This window comes from Balaenoptera borealis (genome assembly GCF_965194805.1).
Source record: "Balaenoptera borealis genome assembly, chromosome: 3".
Taxonomy (NCBI): Eukaryota; Metazoa; Chordata; class Mammalia; order Artiodactyla; family Balaenopteridae; genus Balaenoptera; species Balaenoptera borealis.
Window position 1 is genome coordinate 19,245,727 of NC_138866.1, and position 21,512 is coordinate 19,267,238.

Consider the following 21,512-nt stretch of genomic DNA (forward strand, 5'->3'; position numbering starts at 1 on the left):
TCTGCAAGCCTGTTTGTGCTGCAGATTCATTTTCTAAGCAGGAGTTTTGGTTTTCATGTTAAGAAGTTGGGACTGTATTTGATATACAGCAGGAAGTCATTGGAGGGATTAAGCTGGGGGTAAGGGGTAGAGGGGCTCACATGGACAGATTGGTGTTTAAAAAAATCTCTCCGAAAACTGTGGGGAATTAACCTCAGGGTCTAAAGAGAGGTTGGTTAGAACACAAGAGAAGCAGTTCAAATTAAAGGAGCATCAGAGGTAGGGAAAGACTATGGTTTTTTAAAAGTCTCTTCTGAAAACATTTTCTTTGCTTGTGCCTGTAATCTTGGCCTTGAAGAGGCAGAATTAGCAATTAGTGGCTATTTCTTGGATGTAGGAGAATGAAGAAAAATGGCAGATAACTCCCAGATCTCACACTTAGGTTGCCTTTTGTATTCTCAGGGCTACCTTTTACTTAGTAAGTGCTCACTAAATTTTGAAGATAAAAAGGAAGAGAGTGGACAGAAGAATCTTGTTTTTTTTTTAAATCCCCAGGGATGTTGAACCCAGAAGGTTCTGTCAGTTCTCCATGGAGCTCTAAGTTTGTATTAAACAGACATATTTGTAGAATTGGCACCATTCTCACTACAGATAATGTATCTATAATACCTAACTTTATATAGCTGTATAAGAGAGGAATACACTGGGGGGATAAAACTACTACTAATAAGAAATTGCTAAGGTCTTTGAAATTACAATAGATAAACATGCATTTTACCACCAAATTACTTTCTCAGTGTATTTGAAATGCTTAAGGCTATGGTGCTAATTAACTTTGGGCCTTCCCTAGTACGAAGGCAACTCAGTTTAATTAAATCAATGATGCTGTATATTAACTATAGTACAGATTTAAATAATTTAGGAAGCACGTACTCTTCTTTCAAAACCTTGTTTATTTTTCGACCTAAAGTGGCAGGATTAGTTTGCTTCAAATTTAACAAATGCTACTAATAAGTCACCCTCTTTCCCTTTCCTCCGTCTGCCATTAACAACAGTCTGGATGTGAAAGTCGGGGTCCTACCTGTGTGACAAAGATTAGGTTCAATTCCATGACAGTAAAGTGACTGACAGAAAAATTATATTCTCTTGCTGTAGATAACTCTCTATTTAACAAATGTGTCTAGTTTTAATACTCTTGACTTTACAAGTACAGTTGGCTCCATTCCTAAAATGAATGAATTTGGTCTAGAGGTCCTTTGAGTTAAAGCTTGCCTACCCCATCATAAAGCCACTACAGTATGGAATAAACCATGATTATCCAGACGTCCTAAGTTCAAGGAGCCCACAGACATGATTTAATCAGAAGTCTGTCATTTCCACAAACCCACATTTAAAAAAAAATAATCCAGGTTTACTGTGCCTTGAGATGCATAAATAGAAGAATATATTTCAAAGGAATAGGAAAGCCATCTGGTATAGAACTCTTCCTTAGAGCATGTAATTTATTAATTGTTGATTGTCTATTGAAAACCTACTAAACTCTATACTCTGGTAATTGCAAAGTGAAGGGGATGCAATCTTATATCTCAATTTTATTCTCAAAGAGTTTTATTTTAAATGGGAGATTAAAATAAATAAAGCTCATGACAATGCATAAAGAAGCAAGAAAATCTTTGATGTAAATGCTATAACAACTCAGAGGGAGAGAAATTTATTTGGATCGGGCTATCAAGACAGATACGTCAGCTCATCTCAAGGAAATGTAGTATAGAAACTTGCTAACATCTTTTCACATAAAATTTTTTGTGTCTATGACCCTAATGACCAATACTGTGTCATAATTCTTTATTTATTTATTTATTTATTTATTTATTTATTTTATTTTATTTTTGGCTGTGTTGGGTCTTCATTTCTGTGCGAGGGCTTTCTCTAGTTGCAGCAAGCGGGGGCCACTCTTCATCGCGGTGCGCGGGCCTCTCACTATCGCGGCCTCTCTTGTTGCGGAGCACAGGCTCCAGACGCGCAGGCTCAGTAGTTGTGGCTCAAGGGCCTAGTCGCTCCGCGGCACGTGGGATCTTCCCAGACCAGGGCTCGAACCCGTGTCCCCTGCATTAGCAGGCAGATTCTCAACCACTGCGCCACCAGGGAAGCCCCATAATTCTTTAGGATGTGAAAATAGGTCTCATAATCATTTCATCAGCACAAGTATTATAAAAAGAAGACTGGAAAGCAACCTCAGATCTTATAAAAATCCCGATTTGTTGACTATAACTCCTATGTATTGTTGTATGGATGAGGATATAAGGGCATTTGGATAGGTGACTGGGCTCTTTAAAGGTAATTTTTTAAAGGTACCCCAGTGATGATGATCATATTATAGAAAGGGAGAAATGATTTCTGCATAGGCTGAGATCTTGGGATGAAAGTCATAATCTAAATGCCAGTTTTTATTATCCTATTCGGTCAGCAGAATTTCTGAATGTGAGCTGAAGAGGGGATGCTTCCATCTCCTTCCTTGTCTTCTTATGCAGTAAAAACTTGCTAGATTGCCTGCCTTGTTATCACCTTCTAATAACAGAGGGGCTGAATACAGACCTCATAAAGGAAGCAAGCTGCCATTATTTTAGATAAAATGTGTTCCTTCCTAGAGGACTCTGGGCTGCAACTGCTTCTCTGCTAAACACTAATTCAGCAAGTAAACATTCAAGTTTTACAGATAGACTGTCCTGTTTATAATATTTCATTTAATTGCTCAGCAGATAGAAGCCAGCTCTACTATACATCTTCAAACCACAATGGTACAAATAGAATTATAATAATACCCATCATAATAGTTATCTAAAGACAGATACTGCCATGTAAAAAATATTTAGTAACTGCATTATGATTATGTTAGTGAGGTATGGCATTATATTGCTATAAGCAGTTACACCTTGCAGTACATAAGAGCAATGACTTTAAATGAACAGAATAAGCTGAAGACTTGAAGCGTACGTCTGTGTGAGAAGGTGGCATTTGCTTCTCAGGGAAGAGTGAAAGCAGGAGTTTAACTTAACACATAAAACAAAAGGGTAGCATTTTTCTATGTGCAACACTTTGACTTTTCAATGACAAAGAACATTATAAAGAACCAAGAGAAAATAAAAACTGGTTTCAAGTGGGGAATGTAGAATGAGCTTTCTTTTAAAAAAATGGTCTAATAATAAATGAAAAAGTATAATTAAAATTTTTAAAACAAGTGTAATATTAATAATAAAGTTTCTCTTACAGAAAACTTCATGTTTCATATTCCCACAGTGTTTAGAGAGTAGTATTTCACAAACAGAATTTCAGGCATTACTTTCTGCTTTTCTATGGCCTGATGAATGAAGAGAGTGGAAACTGAAGATGACATTAGTGCAAGAACTTAAAGCATAGCTCTCCCTTTCTTTTCCCAATTAAAAAAAGTACCCCAAACACAAGAGGACAGCCTGCTGTGACAGCTATCTGGGGAAACAACCAGAGTTAAAAATGTGTGATAACATCTCCAGATAGCAATTTTAAATTCTTATTATTTTATCCAATCCCCCCAAAGCCAATGACACCTACACTGGTAGTAAAATTCACTGTCTGCTTGACCTGTGCTCCAGCCTTTCTGATCTCCTGACTTTCATGGAACATGCAGCCCTCTTAGCTTTCTAGAACTAGATGACTTTACACACCCTGAGCCACATCCACTGGGCCTCCTTCCGCACCCAGACCTCCACTCACCCGGGTGCAGTCTTCTACTTAAGCTCTGATTCTTAAACTGGACTTCATTTATGGCAAGGGGCTTCTCCCTGGTCTTTTCATTTTACTCAAGGATTTAGATATTTTACTATCCCAAATTAAACACATAAATTATGAATGATAGTAAAGTTGCATCAAGTTTAAAATGAAAGAAGCAATTGCAACGAAAATTGTCTCTTCAGAGCTAAGTATCCATCATCCTACCCCAAACCTCTGGGAGGACACTGGTGACAATTCCTGCCCTACTAAGTCTTTCTGGACTTCCTTGGGCTAAATTATGAATTTACTCTTATGTGCTCATAAAGTGCTTCATATCCACATTATTAAGCTTATTTTGTATATTGTAACTATTTCCAGTTTCCTTTCTTCTATTTGACTGTGAACTCTTTCGCGGTTTTGCCCTGGGTACTGAGAATAAAATGAGAAAAATGAAACTGCATACACTGGCATTCAATCAAAGGAATGAATTAGACAATCCGGGTCTTTAAACTGGCAATGGCACTAAATGAATGTTGTTTTGAGCCATAATTCTGTATTAGCAAATACTTAAATAAACGTGGTCTATGATAAGAGGATAAACAGGGGTGAGGAAGAAGACAGCAGACAGGTTTTGTGTGTAAAGTTCAAGGAATCATTGAAGGAGAGGACAATGTGTGAGCTTTCTTCTAAAATTGCGTTATAGGTGGCTGAAAGCATTCTACGTCCATAGTTGTCTTTGTGCCTAACATTTTGGTAAAGCCCTAATCCTTTTAACCTAACTAGAGAGAAATACATAGAAATCATCAGGGTCTCTGCCTGTCATCACAACTTCTTAGAATTACCCCTTTCATCCCATGCTTCTTTACACTTTTCTTGTTATTATTTTTGTGTTCCCATACTACTGTCATTGGAAAGCATTTATGAAATAACCTGCTTTTTCTTCTAAAGCATAATCATTTCATTATTTATTTTCTCTAAATTAGAGTACATGGATTTGGAACTTAGTTTTGACAATTAACTAATTAATTTCACAACTTACGGCAAGGGTCTTCACCTATCCGAGTTATGTTTTTGACATCTATAAAGAAAACAAAATTCTAGTAAATTTCAAATGAGATAATGTTAATACAAATTACTGAGTTCTGAGCCTAGAACATAGTGGGAAATATATGTTAATACAGGAGAAACATGGAAACATGATAGTATAGAAATTAAAGACAAGGACTCTGGGCTCTTCGTATTTTAAAATCCTGGCTCCATCTCTTATCAGCTGTGTACCCTTTGGCAATCTATCTAAAATCTCTTGCCTTAAATTCCTCATTTATAATGTGTGCATCTATTGGAATCTAATTGATGGCATTTTTTTTTAAGTATTAAATGAGGTAGTCAGTATATGCCAGTGCCTGGCATACTGTAAACCTCTAATAATTGCAACCTAGTATTGTTACATTCAAGAGAATTTTACAAATCAGCAGCGATATCGGAATAGACAATGAGCATAGATAATTGGAAGAGAGAATGTGAATTGGCATTTTCAAGTTCCAAGGTAGGAAAAACAACATACTTTCACTTCACTCCAGATGTAAACTCTCGGTCTCAAAACTTATCAAGAACAACTGCATTTCACCTCAGGCCCTGTCTCCTGAACCATTCTCTTATTAGGTACCCAGTGAGAGTAAGTGAGCTGTGTCTGATGAAGATTCAGGACAGTGAAGGAGGTAATCATCATTGCAAGTTCAGGGATTATTTAAATTTAGCATCTTTCAATAACCTTGAATAATGTCTTTAAGTTCACAAATACAATCTAATGCTCTTTCATGTTTTACATTCCACAAATCTTTATGGAAATCCTTCATTATGTTAAGCATTGTGAAGGTATTGGGATGCATTATCTCTGATGCAATGGTCATTCTTGGTAAAGCAAAGGGCATATTTAAAGATGTGGAAGTATGACAAAGCACAACTGATTTGGGAATTTTAAGGAAGTCACCCCAGTGGAAATACATTGTGTGAGTGTGGGAGGATAAAGAAAATAGAGGCTGGAAAGATGGTCAGGATCCAGATGATGAAGAGCTTTGTGTGCTGTAATAAGGAGTTTTGACTTTGTTATGTAGACTAATGGAACCCTTTATGAGGGAGCTGGTATTTTTGCAGTATGATAACATTTAAGTTTAACTAAACACTTTCATTAGACCTGCTTTTCTATTCATTCAAATAAATGTTTAGCCCACTGGACTCTGAAGGAAACTCATACTTCCAATGATAATTTTTTAGGGAGTTGATATAAACATGTGTATTCATTGGTTCAAGCCCTTCCAGGATACTAAATATTTTTGAAATGCTTTTCTTCTAGAAAGGTTTTGTTGTTGTTTGTTTGCTTTAAATTTTTCCCCCTCACCACAAGTATTCACGTCTGTTTTCTTTGTGTTATGCCTAGACAAGAAGAAACATTTTTCTTTTTTTTTATTTTTATTTTATACTGGAGTATAGCTGATTAACAATGCTGTGTTAATTTCAGGTGTACAGCAAAGTGATTCAGTTATACATATACATGTATCTATTCTTTTTCAAATTCTTTTCCCATTTGGGTTATTAAATGGGAAATTTGGAGCAGCGTTCCCTGTGTTATACAGTAGGTCCTTGTTGATTAGCTATTTTAAATATAGCTGTGTGTACGTGTCAATCCCAAACTCCCAATCCATCCCTTCCCCCCAACCCTTACCCCCTGGTAACCATAAGTTAGTTCTCAAAGTCTGTGAGTTTGTTTCTGTTCTGTAAATAAATTCGTTACTTCTGAAACTCTGCTGATAAACCACACGAATCCTAAATTAGCCAACAGCCAAAGCTTAGAAGCTAAGATTCTTAGCTTCAAGTACCATACTTTAGGATTCCAGTTGTCTAAATGACTTCGAGCTTCTTAGCTTGTTTTAGGTTCTGGCCATGTACATATGGATGGTGAATCAAGATACATATATACTGGTGATTGTGTTGATCCAAATGCTGGAAACCTCATGACTGGACTGCAAATAGGAGAAGAAAAGCTTCTTGAGGAGGAGCTCTCTGTCCATCCTCCTCCTCCCATTCTTTGATACTCCATCCCACATGTATGTTTGTATTAGGGTAGAAATTAATTACCCTTCAAATACTTTTTGTGGGCTGTTCAGTTTATCCTCCTTTCACGCCTATGTCCTTCTTCTGGGGCATCATCATTTGGGACACTCAGAAGCCACATACATTTTCTTTTTTTGGCCTTATCTTCAGGAAGGCTCATTAGTATCTCATCTGGAGTTCTACTGAGAAAATGTCGAGAGCAGACTTGGCTTTCTAAATCTGCAGTTTCCACATCCACAAAGTTAACTAAATTTGGACTAAAGTATTCAGGAAAAAAAAAATCCAGAAATTTCCAAAAAGCAAAATTTGAATTTGCCATGCATTGACAACTACTTCTATAGCATTTACATTGTATTAGGTATTATAAGTAATCTAGAAAGGATTTAAAATATAGGGGAAGGGACTTCTCTGGCTTTCCAGTGGTTAAGACTTTGCCTTCCAGTGCGGGGGGTGCAGGTTCAGTCCCTGGTCAGGGAGTTAAGATCCCACATGCCTCGTGACCAAAGAACCAAAACATAAAATAGAAGCAATATTGTAACAAATTCAATAAAGACTTTTAAAAAAAAGTATAGGGAAGGATGTGTGTAGGTGATGTACAAATGCATATTTCCGTATGTTCTCCCTCAGAGCTGCAATATTACCATAGGCAATACACTTTTATTAGAGTAATTACCCTATTAAAAGTATTATATTAATTTCCCTTGGCTTTTGTTCTTCTCTTTCCCACTAGACTGTAAGCTCCTTGCAGTCAGGACTCCCTTTTTGTGTGTGTGTGTGTGTGTGTGTTAGTTTCTGCTTTATAACAAAATGAATCAGTTATACATATACATATATTCCCATATCTCTTCCCTCTTGCATCTCCCTCCCTCCCACCCTCCCTATCCCACCCCTCTAGGTGGTCACAAGGCACAGAGCTGATCTCCCTGTGCTATGTGGCTGCTTCCCACTAGCTATCTATTTTACATTTGGTAGTGTATATATCAGGACTCCCTTTTAATCACTTCTGTGTGACCAAAGCTTGTCAGGGTATTATCATTTAAGGAGAAAGTGCTAAAAAATATTTGAAGAATAATTAGAAATTTTTGGTAATTTTATGCTAAATCATAGTTCCTTTCCTTATTTCTTTTTTGAACAGTCTTTTCATAAAATGCAGTTTTCTGTGCCTTTCAAGATCGATAAAATAAAAGAAGCCTGCACCTCTGTAAATAAGAATTGTAAGTTTGATTCTCTACATGAAGTACCTTTTATAACACTTTATCAAATTGAAATATACATAAAGGACTATGTCATAATAGTATAACGATGAATTTTCATAGTGATCACACACATATCCAAGGATCCACATCTAGAAACACCCCTCATACTCTTGTCTAGTCATTACTGCCTTGCTAAGGCTAACTACTAGCATGATCTCCAAGAACATAGATTGGTACAAAATGGAATCATAACTAATGTCCTCTTTTGGGTTTGACTCCTTTGGCTCAGTTTTTTGCTTATGATATTCATCTATTATGATAGACAGAGATTTCACTTTTTAAGCACATTACGTGGTCATAGCACCAACTCCCTGTCTTAATATAGGAGTTAATAGAAACTTACATAAGAAAAAAATACATATGCAATATATATATAATGTATAAATATAAATATATATTAATGGTTTAAAAACATATACATATAGATAGATTTATATTTACATGAAAGAATTCAAAGATAGTCTAAATGATTGATCTTATCATCTGCCTTTCCTTCATTTATAAAATAATCTGAGTCCTTGTTTTCCTTGCTCTATTTTATTTTCCCCAAGATAAACTAGCTTTCAAGAACCACAAAGATGCATGGTAGAGTGAATGGCCCAGAAGGTCAGGATTTCTGTCCTGAGGCAAATAAGGCAGACAAACACAACACACTCCAAGTATGAGATTTCAGGAATGGAGAAGTGAAAAGGCACGCTGGTTTGGCTTTCAGGAATGCTGCAATGCACTTAAGATTAAGGTCAAAAGGCACTCATGCCGGATTTCCCTTACAATTCCTGTGTAGCAGGATTAGGAAAGAACAGATAATGCATTCATTAGGGCAAAAGTTAGGACAAGAATAAATAAACTTGGAGAACACTCACATAAGGAGTAAAATAATACTGGCTATTTTACCCTGAAAAGGAAACAACTTGTGGTTATAATTAAATAATAAAATAGACTGGTATTTTATGAAAAATGACACCAGAAAGACATTGCTTCCTATTCAAACTCCTAATCATTATAAATTGATTCCAATACATATTTTAATAGTTTTGTGTTTAGACATTGAAACCTTATGTAACAGAATATGTGTTCTTGCATTTAAAATTAGAAGAGAAAATAGATCTCTTTTCTTAACTTTCATAAGCAATGACCAAAATGTGGATTTGGGATATGGTTTTCCTAGAACTTTTAGAAATAAAACTAAGAAATTTGATTGCCCTCTCTCATACTGTTTAATTATATCATACTAGAAAATTTTCTTGGTAATAACCTGGTTCGGCAACTTTAATCTGTTATTCACGTCTTAAAAAGAAAATGAAAGAATTTTCAAAATGACTCTCACCACTTAGGGAAATTCTGTTCTTGGCACCTAATTTTCAGTGGCCAGTGTTAAAGCCTTACCAGAATAAATACTCTATATGTTATGTCACTTCAAATATGCATTGTTTTCAAAATTGTAAATTGGTATTTTAAATTATACATTTCAAATAGTCAAAATGACATGATCATAACTCCTTCTAATGGGAACAATAATAGCCATAGCAATTATCTTTTGTTATCGCTTATTAGTATTGGTGATTGTTACTAGTTATTAAAACTAATGAAAAAATATATGTATATATTGATTGATTGACTGCACTCTGACAAGCAGTTTTTATGTAATATTTCCTCTACTTTTCACAACCACACTATGAAGGAGGTATTATTACAGTCTGTGTTTTAAAGTCCTCGAGAGGTTGAGTCATGTACCTTCAAGGTTATACAACTCATCACCCAGGGCTAGTTGATGCCAAAACCTGTGCTGTAAAAAATGTACTATATTATCTCTTTTGAGGGCCAGATGTATGGCTAGCCTCTCTAATCCTTAATAATATATAATCTTTTTACATGTATATTCCAGTCTCCTCAAATGGACTGGATACTTTTTAAGGTCAGTAATTGGGTCTAACACCCTGCATTTTTAGATGCAGAAGCTGAAATTGAGTCTATAGATACATTATTCATGATCACATAGGCAGGAAATGACTGATCCATGGTTTGAACCCATGGATTTTTTTTTTTTCTTTTGATGATACCACAGTTGAAACACAATAAAGACCATCTCTCCATTTGTACAGTCTTCAAAATTAATCACAGTTCAAAACAACCTCAATTATTTTACTTTTCCTAAAATTGACCATACTGATTACGGAAATCAAGAACTTGATGAAAATGACTGAGACCTACTTTCCTTGCTGGTGATAAGTATGTTCTCGTATCTTCATATTTTTGGCAACGATTTCCAGGATAACTGAATTCAGAGATCCTTGTATTCCAAATGAAGACACTGATGTTTAGAAAAGTTGTGACTTCAATAAAGCATCCGCCAGCTGGATATTGTGGACCCACATCTGATCCTGCTAGAGATCCTCAGTATAATGGTTATTAAACTCTGGTTACTGTGGCAATTTTGCAAATCTGTTGTTAGAGAGATTATGTGTTTGTTCTGAAACAGAGAGACTCGATTTATAACTCATGAAAAGAGTTATCAGCCAACAGAAGAATCTGAATAAAAGAAACTCATTTACCCTAGTCAATGTCTATCATGGAGGTTTTACTTCATAGAAGCATAGACTGAGTCATTACAGACTGGGGTATGAACCATAGTTCTGTGACTTTAAACTATGACAGTGTTTCTGATTGCCAGTTTTCAGATTTGTAAAACATGGATAACAAAGTCTACCTAAGAGTGTGCTTTTTTCTTTTCAGTTTAAATAATGCATAATGTTCAGAGGAGCAATGCCTTATGCATGTGTGTGTATACACATAAATATGCATATAGACATACATATGAAATACTATATATATATTAGTCATGTAATATATCACATTAATAATAATACCAATGTAATATATATACTATCATACAGTAGTAATAATGATGATGATAAATATTTCATAATAATGATGCATTATGCAATATAGCAAGTAAATATGTATACATGTAGGAGAAAGAAAAATAATTACAGAAACCTGACTGCAGAATTCCAAATCCCATATGCTGGCATATAAAGTATCACACAATCCACTACCTGAATCCACCTCCAGCCTTCTTCTCTACTAAGTGAAATTCCTGTACCCTGTACTCAAAGAGCCATGTGTAGTCTCCTGATCCTGCCCAACACTTTTCAGTATCTTTGTTAATGTTATTCCAGCCACCAGAAATCTTTAGCAACATCTTCCTGCAACCCCTCATTAATATTCATAGACTAAATGTTTAATGTGCCATTTAAAGGCCAGTACAAGCTCTGCCTATTCCTGAATTCTTATCCCCCAATGAGAGGTACGTTTCCTTCTTCTAAATTCCTTTATAGCTTTATCTAAACTCTCTTAGTTTCTTGCAACATGGTAATTTGAGTCCCTGATATCTTATAAGCTCTTTGAAAATGGATACCAAGCCATGTTCTCATATGATTCTCCGATGTAGGAAAATACTCCCTTACGATCATGAGTTGAACATCATTTCTCTTGAATGAATCTCTTAAGTACTTTTCACAATTTTACAATAGAGGAAAACAGTTGAGCCCAACCTCAACATGGATTTAGGAAGAATCCTACCTTACACTCAATCAAAATTTGGAAGTCAGTGTATTTCAAGACGTGATAAACAATATTAAAAAGGGTTTTCAATGGTACAAATATACAAACATTCTGTGTTTTAATGTTTAAGAGGTTATATTACTGTGAAACTAGTATTATCAGCCCATCTATTTGTTTAAAATTTGTCAATTTAATGAGAAAAATTAAATAATACTGCAAGTGGTGAAACACGTGGATGATACCTGGATAAATGAAGCTTGGGAAATGCAGTTTCAGGATAATGTGGTTAGAGAAGAGTGATAGGAGGGAGAGAACTGATAAGCTGATTCATTCTCTAGGTAAATTGCTTGTGGTCTGGAGGCAGCTACTGTGAGTGAATAAATGCACAATTTCTCACACTCTGGGGCCATAGGAGTTTGGTGATAGGCTGACAGAGCTCTCCAACGTTCATTACATGGTACACAGAAGTCAGCAGACAGTAATGAGATTCATGCCAAGGATAAGTACCTCCGTCTATTTGTAAGAGATCTGTAGTAAATCTGAATCAGTGATTAGATTAAACCGTTTTTGGTCATTTAGTTTATTTTAAAGGTGCTAGTGTGAAAGTGAATTTTAGAAAGTCCCTTTTAGAAAACTTCTCCTACAAATTATTGCAGCTGTGGGACTCTAGCTGCTGTCCTTGAAAATATTTCATATTGCAGAAAGACATCCATTTGAAGTGCATGTACATCAATGCACTTGCATTGTATACTGTACATAATTACTTATATAAACTGACATTACCTTTTTCATATACATGTAAATTGCATTATACTTCTTTTAGTGTTTTTCTTCTAGAAGTAATACAATATTGTATACAGCACTGTGCTTCCCTGTCATCCCTCAATTTTCCTGTCAATGAGCCATAAATAGACTCTATAACGTGGCTCCCTTAGAGAATACACATATGCATAATTAGAGGTTTTCTGTTAGGAAATAAACAAAAAGACAGGCATCTGACTCAACAAAGTCCATGTGTAATGCTACATTTACTGAGAAGATAGTATGTTAAAGACTGTCTTTAGGGAACCTTCCATTAAATTACTGAGTAGTAAAAAACAAACAGTAAAGAGTCCTTTGGTGCATTGTTCAGTCACTTTGTGGTCACCAGTATCTCTCTGGGTGACACCTGATCACTTGCTTATTATAAAAATCAAAAACAACAGTACCGCTCTCAACTAGAGGGAACAAAACATACTTAATGGATTAAGTATTTGATCATGGTTGCATTTTTGAAATGCTGCCCAAATTGGGCTAGTTATTGTTGTGCTTATTTTGCATTGCACTTGAAACTGCCAGTAATCTAAAGGTTGGCTTCTAAATGGATAAAACATACTATAATGGATTGAATATCTTAGCACAGGTAGGAAATTTTGTATTGTCACTTAGAATGAAAATAACTTTTAATTCGATTAAAGAGAATCATTGTATTCCCTTATTATCTCCAGGTAATTTTTGAAACTATTATGTATATTTTCTATTCACTAATCTTACTCAGTTTGATCTAACCCCTAACTGTCTCCTCAATTTAATTCCTAACTGATTTCTAATTGTTTTACCTAGCTCCCTTGATTCTTGGTTCAGACCAAGTTTGCTAGCTTTATACAACTTAACTATATATATATATATATATATATATATATATATATATATATATACACACACACACACACACGCACATATATATATGTGCGTGTGTGTGTGTATCTTATTTCTCCTGCTTGTGACATTTACCTCATACATACCTCTGCTCTTTTCTCGCTAAATCCTACACATCCCTGAAGACTCAGTTTTAAACCTGCTGCATCTATAAGATTTTAGTTATTTTCTGAGTGACTTCACCAATGGAGAAAGTATTATTATGGTTGTATCAAATTATCTCAATTCCAGAAATCCATAGTTTTATTTTAGAAGTTTCTATCTTAGTTTGTTTTGGTTCAAAAATCTTGAAGTCATCTCTCATTTTCTCAAACACCATATCCAATCTATTATAAAATGCCGTTGGCTGTTCCTTCAAAATGTATCCTGAATTTCTCACTACCTCTAGGGAGACCAACTTCTCACCACATCCACCCCTGCTACCCTGGTCCAAGCCTCCCTCTTCACTATCATGGGTTTTTGCTGTGTTCTTCAATTGATTTTTTGGCAAATGCCTTTGTCCACAAAAAGTTAGATAATATTTTCTGAAAATGCCTTTTCATTTCTTCCAAAACAAAAACCAGAGAACCTACAATGACCTAAAAGACCCTACAAAAATTGTCAACAAATGAAATGATTGACCTTACTTCCTATCAGTACCACATTGCACAGTTTGCTACAACATACTGTTCTACTCCCCATTTCTTGATTACAAATATGCCAGGCGCTCCCATCTCAAAGTCTGTGCCTTGTTTGCTCCATCTTCCAGAGACACTAATCAGCAAGGTAACCACATGCTGCTTTCTCATTACACCCTATCTTGGCCATGCATCTAAAATTGAAACCCCATACAACCCCCAGCACTTTCCATCTACCTTAGCCTGTGTGTATTTCCATAGCACTTATAACTTCCTAAGTATGTTATTAATTATTTATCATATTTATTCTTTATTGTTTGTGTTCCCTATTTAAATATAAGGTATACTAGAGTGAGGATTGTTTCGTCTCTTTTGTATATTACCATAACCTCAGTATCCAGTACAGAACCTGTAATGTAGGACATGCTCCACATTTTGTTAAAATAATAATATATAATCTTTTTACATGTATATTCCAGTCTCCTCAAATGGACTGGATACTTTTTAAGGTCAGTAATTGGGTCTAATCTTCATAGAGTTCCACTGCAAAGAGCACTGCCACGCTTTCGACAAAGAGGACTCTCATTAAATATGTGTTAATTAATGGATATTGTGGGTGCCTTAGGTTTCAGAAGCTATCCCCAGAAATGCGGGGCTGCCTCTTTGGAAGTCTCCCCATCATGCAGCATGACTTGATTTGATTGGACAAATCAAAGGAATTGTTTTGCCAAGATACATAGCTTATGCTGATAATAATTCACAGTTGAAAGGGAATGGAGGTAAGAAGTGTTAACAAGAGGAAGACATCTTGTTTGGTGGTGAGTAATGAGGACCAGGTAAAAGCCAATTGGAAAAGAAAGATAAAAAGTTATTCCAGATGACAGTAATTGCCAAAAATATGCTCATGCTGAGTCCCAGTTTCAAAGGCTAAAGATGAGAAAAAGGACGGAAGTGGTTATCTTCTTAAGAATTAAATAAGAAAAAGTCTCACTTTATCTCTTTACTTTACCTATTAGCAATGGAGTTAGAAAAATATTCATGGGTTTTAGAAAAAGTTAAGAGGAAGATAATAGTTCTAGACACTATAAGATTTTTATACACTTTTCCTTAGGGCTTCAACTGATCATTTATTTTGATTTAGAATTCCTTGATTTTTTTATGTACACACACTACTTGTGAAATTAAATATATTTATATTATTTTTAATAATGACCTGTGTTTTAATGCGAGGTCTGTCATTAATAGTTGAATGTCACTGGGAAATATAGTTAACCACCTAAAATTTATACCACCACCTATAAATTAACAATAGAAACACACCTCCCTTCCAAGGTTGTTTTAAATTTAACATTTGTAGGATAAACAAAGCAATTACGCCAAAAATGTAATTCTTAATTATGTGTACAAAATCATAATGTGGTTACCCAAAATTTTGTACAGCATCATTCTAATCTTGTATCCTAACCATCCCACCACAAGTAGGAAAAAAAATCTTTAAAAAATGCTTAAACAAAAGTAGGTTCTATGCAAATAAAAGGAAGAATGAGTTATAGCAAATTGATTTTATTTAAATACAGTATATGAATGTGTTTTAAATTCACTATATGTAGCCATATTTTTCATTTAATACACTGCCTCAATATATATTTGATATCTTATTCCCTTTTCAGATCTTAAAATTATGACTAATGTTTCCTTTTTTTAAAGCCTTTTTCTCTCTCTTGATCTCTCTCACTCTCTCTCTTTTCTTCCCTCCCTTCCTTCCTCTTCCCTCTCTTTCTTTTTCTTCTTCCCTCCTTCCTTCTTTCTTATTTCCTTTCTTCCCTCCCTTCTTCCTCCCTCCCTCCCTCCTTTCCTTCCTCCCTCCGTCCTTTCTTTTTCTCTTTCTTTCTTTCTTTCTCTCTTTCTTTCTTTCTTTCTTTTTTTCTCTTTCTTTCTTTCTTCCTTCCTTCCTTTCTTTCTTTCTTTCTTTCTTTCTTTCTTTCTTTCTTTCTTTCTTTCTTCCCCCTGTGAATATTTGTACTCAGTCTGGAAAGCTATTTGGGTACATTTGACTTTCTTAACAACTTGTGCATCTTCTCTCAAAGTTAAATTTGAAGTAAAACTAAGTAAGGGTAGATAGGAATAAGTGCAGATAAGGCATTCATTCATCCAGTCAGTTATTTATTTAACATTTCCAAATGCTAATCCTGTTCTTGGTGAGACGCAAAATGCTGAAGATACAAGGTAAAAAACACAGTATGACCTAAGAAGATTTCCACTACAGTCATTGAATAAGTGGAAATAAAATCAGTGATAATATATATTGCGAAGTGTGTTATTATAGGTTAAAGCATAGGATAAGAGGAACACACTTAGAATGAACCTCTATCTACTGTTGGGTTTTGGACAGAAGGGAGAGGATTTATCAAAGAAAAAGTGGCTGGAGCATATTTAAAAGAAGTAACACTAAGCATTCAAATAAAGGTAGGAAGTTCATTCTCAATTATTCACTAGTCCCTTCTAGGAGTAACAGCCTTACCCTTTATTATGTAACTTTGTTGTATTTCCCAGTAGAATAGGCAGAGCATGTATTTTAGTGATTTTAGATTTGACCACGTGACTTGTTCTGACCAAAAGAATATGAGCAAATAACACTTTACTGTTTCTAAACTATCTTGCAATACTTGTTACCACTTACTCTCTTGTGATTCTGCCTTCTACTCAGAAGAACATGCCTAGTTAGCTGTTGATTCCGGACTGAGGAGAAATTTAAAGCTAGATTCAATCCAACCTGAAACGTGGATACATGCTAAGGTCAGTAGTGCCCCAGCTGGTCTGAAAAATTATGAGTAAGACACATTTTATTGCTGTTATAAGCCACTGAGTTTGGAGATATTTTATTGTACAACATTATTTTAGCAAAGCTGATTATACACTTGCAGATCTGTAGAAGCATCCAGAGGACAAGCAGAGGACTTGAATAGACGTATTCCCAAAGAAGACATATAAATGGCCAGCAAGTATATGAAACAGTGCTCAACATCACTAATCATTAGGGAAATGCAAATCAAAACCCCACCTGTTAGAATGGCTATTGAAAAAGAAAAGGAGATAACAAATGCTATCTACGATGTTGAGAAAGGGAATCCTTGTACTTTATTGGTGGGAGAGTAAATGGTACAACCACTATGGAAAACAGTATGAGGGTTCCTCAAAAAATAAAAATTAAAAAATCAAATTACCATATGATCCAACAGCCCCACTTCTAGGCATACATCCAATGGAAGCGAAGCACTATCTTGAAGTGGTATCTGCACTCCCATGTTTATTGTGACATTATTTACAATAGCCAAGACATGGAAGCAACCTAAGTATTCATTGGCAGATGAATGGATAAAGAGAATAGCTTTACAGGCTTGGAGTAAGCAAAGATGTCTTAGAAATAATTTTTTTTTTAAATAGTCATTATATTAACTGGGACACTATGGTAGCCATAGACTGGGTAGCTTAAACAACAGAAACTTATTTTCTCACTGTTCTGAAGGTCAGAAGTCTGAAGCCAAGATATTTGTCATTTTGGCTTCTTCTGAATCCTTATTCCTTGCCTTGTAGGTGGCTGCATTCTTTCTGTGTCCTCACATGGTTTTTCCTCTGTGTGCATTATCTTCTGTATGTTGAGCAGCCATTTGGGATTTGGGCCCATGCATATTATCTCATTTTACCTTAATAACATATTTAAACGCCCTATCTCCAAATCCAGGTACATTCTGAAGTACTTGGGTTTATAACTTTATCATATGACTATTGGGGGAACATAATTCAGCCCATAACATTAAAAAAAAAGGATAAGTTGGACTTTATAAAAAGTAATAAATTTGGCTCTTGAAACTCACCATGAAGAAAGTGAATCACAATCCAATGACTTGAAGAAACATATACAATAGACGTATTTGGAAAAGAGTTTGTATACAGGATTATAAATAATTAAACATATATATAATAAAAAAAGAAAATAGTCCAATATAAATTGTCAAACTACTTGAAAAAATTCTTTAGAAAAGATATAAATTCTATTAGGAACATGGAAAATGCCCCACATCATTGATCACTAGAGAAATTAAAACCACAATAAGCTATCACTCAGTTAAAATTAAAAATCAAAAGAAAAGGGTGAAAATACTAAGTATTGGGAGTATGAGGAAAAATTGGGATTCTCTTGCACTGTTGGTGGGAGTGTAAACGTGTAATCACTTCAAAAAGTAATTCAGCACTTTTAAAAAATAAAGTAAAAATGTAGGAACCCTAAGGAATATCACTTCTACATATTTATTTAGAATAATAAAAATTTGTGTCCAAATATGGTCATATAAGAATGTTTATAGCAGATTTAGTCATAATCACAGATATTAGAAACAACTCAAATGCCCATCAACAAGAGAATGATTAATTAAAATTGTGTGGTATTCGTAAAATGGAACAGTTATCATCAATAAAAAAATGTATTATTGATATAGACATCAACATGGGTGAAGCTCAAATATGTTTTCTTAAATAAATGAGGACAGACACAAATAAATATGTAGTGTATGGTTCCATTTGTATAGAATGCCAAAACAGACACAGGATGATATGGGGATAGAATTAAGAACAATGGTTGCCTTGGATAAATGGGGGGATTAACTGGGCTGGGGGAAGAGCGAACTTTCTGGAATAAAGGGAATGTTGTATAACTTGATTGGAGTGGCAGTAGCATATATAGATGTGTCTAATTAATTAAACCAAACACTATAAATCTGTGTATTTTATTTTACGTAAATTATACCTCTATAAAAATGATTAAATTTGATTTATTCTTGTTCTTCCTTTCTTCACATATTTTTTCGGGGTGGGGGAAAAAATCCTTTTTTTTAAGGATTGTGGCAGAGGGAAAATATCAATGGTGAGAGGGGATATAAAACTTCCCTTCCAGAAAACCTGTAAGGTGTCAAGGCCACAATGACCTGCTGGCCAACAATATGTCAGGTTATTTGGCTATTTCTCCAATGTCATCCAAAGTTTGGATTGACATTAAAAATAGTTTTACATTGAATTTAACTGTTCAGTCAACAATCAGTTCATGAAGATAATAAAAATACATGACGCACAAATCTTTTAACACATAAAACTAATTTAGGGTATGTAATATCATTTTATTATTAAACATCCAATCAAATGAATAGACAAAAGTAAACTACTTATCCAAAAAGGGATGATATTATTAATTTCCAACTTATAGATAGTGAAACCTAACCCACCCCAAATTGCACAGCTAGTATGTAGTAGAACTGGAACTGAATTCAAATATTTTTAAGATTTAATTCTACAACTTTCAACCGGTCCATTTTATATGAACTATTTGCTTATTAAATGACTTATCACCCCAAAGTCACTTTTGCAAAATTCATGTTTCCTCCAGAAGGAAATGATCTGAGAGGGAAAAAGAACAAGCTAGAAAGGTTTAGGGAAAATGAAATTGGTCAAAAGGACTTTAAAAAGTTGTCACATTTCTGACAATTAGAACAGCTACATTCTAGAGATAAAATATAAAATTTAGAGATAAGGTTTAGAAAGTTAAGTGTGCCTAGGCGTTGGGGAGGGAGAGTTTTAATTTCAGAAAATAGACCTTACCTTCTCAGATACACTTAGCTTCACTTTTAATTTTTTATTTCCGTGAAAAATGTGTAATATTGCCAAATTTAATCCTTCTCAAGTCAAAGGACAGATTTCAAGTCATATGTCTTCATTTACTATCATTGTTCACTTACAATTTGGCAGTTGACTGTCACATGTTGACAAGCTGTTTCTGTCTTCTCTTTTTTGCCATGCATTTACATTTAGATTTAAAGAAATGTCATCTTTTTACTAGGCAAACCTCAAGATGCATACTATAAAATTGTCTTTTAACTATAAAAATAGAAATCACATTATTTAAATTATCTTTCTACATCTCCCAGTCTTTGAAAAGGTATTTTTGCTCTCCTCTTGAGTTTTTCCTCAAAGCTATAATTTTTTTCCAATGTATTTATTTAAAAGTCTAACTTTTATAATATAAAGTAGAAACTGGGTCTTAAATTTTTCTTTTTACCTTATTGTTGAGTGTTCTTTTTTCCAAAAGGGCCCTTCCTCATTCCCATTATTTTATCTTAGAGAGAATTTAGATATATCCATAACATCTATTATTATTCTATGCTAGTCATTGTGGATATTTAGTGGTTTTTCTTTCCAAACCTTTCCTAATCTATTGCTTACAGTGTTAAAATTCTAAAGAAGGGTTTATTAATTTTCTGCTAATCAGTATCATGGATAAAATCGTAATAATTGCTACCCCTTACCCCTTATTGAGGTCCTACCATGAGCCAAAATCTGTCTTATATATTTTGGTATATAATTGATTTAAATCTAGCAATAATCCAGGAAAGCAGGTCTTATTATCTCATATTTAGAAAAATAAAAATTCAGAGAAGTAAAGTCAGTTGGTTGATGCCACATGGATGGTAAGTGACTGAGCTAGGACAAAAATCATAGGTCTTTCTGACTTCCAGAGTTGTCAGAGCGTGGCAGTGCCTTTGTTGATTGTGCATCCCTAGGGATTCTGTGTTCTATTAACCTGGTCCATACCTCTATGTGCCTCAGGCCTCTTGACTGCTACTCTAACCTTGTCATTCATTATAAAAATTGCAGCCTCCTGCCTTCTGGGGGTGAAGCACCACTACCTGCTCTTTACTGTTTCCAATCCTATCATCCCGATTGCCATAATGTGGCCAGTACTGTAATGGGCCCTTCCTATAATCTGCCCAGCCACCGGGCCACCACCAAAGATTCCAGGATCTCTCTGACCTATATCAGCCTTAGCCAGCCCCATGGTGAGCTCTAAAACAAATATGTCCTACCAAAGTTGTCCTTCATTAGAATTAAGGGCAAGGGTTTGATTTCAATTCCACCAGCTATTAAATGTGGACTGTCTCAGGGAAGGGTGTGACATTGGATGAAGCAGCTCTCTGCAGATAAGAAAATCCTGAAGGATCCAGCAACTGAAGGGTCTGGCACATAATAGCTGTATAATTAATATTTAACAAATGAGTGAATGAGTGATAAAATGAAGGCATGATAGGTAAGAATTTTCAGTAAATAAAATACATTAATAAAATAATAAAATAAAAAAGATGAGAAGCTATCTCCACCAGTACTTATTTCTGAACTGTTTATTTAAAGTCTCACAAAAATTTCCAAATTAACTTAACCATTGTCAGTGCAATAACAACACAAAGATTAAAATGGTGCATTTAGTGAGTCGTCTGAAAGCTTATCCAAAACTCCACATCTGGCTACCTAGGACTCTGTCAGTGTTGGGCTGAATGTAACTCTCCATCATGGTGCTTTGGTTCCATGTAGACACAGCTGTGTCATCCTGCTGGAAAATCCAAACTGTGAAAACTAGATAGTGAAATCCTTATTTTCAAACAAAATACTAAGCTTCGTGCCAGGGCTTCTTAAAGTTTGCAGGTGACATTTTAATTAT

At 34.9% G+C, this 21,512-nt stretch overlaps 1 long non-coding RNA gene across 1 annotated transcript; it reads left to right on the forward strand.

The window, feature by feature from the left end:
• Nucleotides 1-10,029: 10,029 nt before the first annotated feature.
• On the forward strand, nucleotides 10,030-20,873 carry LOC309625365. The gene is made up of 2 exons (XR_014242486.1): nucleotides 10,030-18,315; nucleotides 19,450-20,873. It is a non-coding gene; the product is annotated as an uncharacterized lncRNA (long non-coding RNA).
• The last annotated feature ends 639 nt before the right edge of the window (nucleotides 20,874-21,512 follow it).